We start from the raw sequence: 295 nt of genomic DNA, 5'->3' as shown, positions 1-295 counted from the left end.
AAAAAAAAAAAAAAAAAGAGAAAATAACTCCAGGCAAAGAAAGAAAAGCTATTATTGTGACACTACCTTTATAGCTATAGGGAAAACTCAAGAATGTTAATTTTTTTTATACTGTCTTTTGCAATTGATTGTGTTCAAATCAATCAAAAAAAGCAATGTAATGAATTAGTAATAACAAAGTCTTGGAGCATGATCCATTTTATACATACAGAAGAACCCCTTAACAGGTTAGATCAGAGTTACAGATAAATATCCTTCGTGAAAATTTGCCAGTCATTGGTATTAAGAAAGGAAT

This window comes from Empidonax traillii, unplaced genomic scaffold (genome assembly GCF_003031625.1).
Source record: "Empidonax traillii isolate 1590-97213 ecotype Southwest subspecies unplaced genomic scaffold, ASM303162v1 scaffold75:size1520028, whole genome shotgun sequence".
Lineage (NCBI taxonomy): Eukaryota > Metazoa > Chordata > Aves > Passeriformes > Tyrannidae > Empidonax > Empidonax traillii.
The sequence above is the reverse complement of the archived record's forward strand: the minus strand, read 5'-3'. Positions refer to the sequence as shown.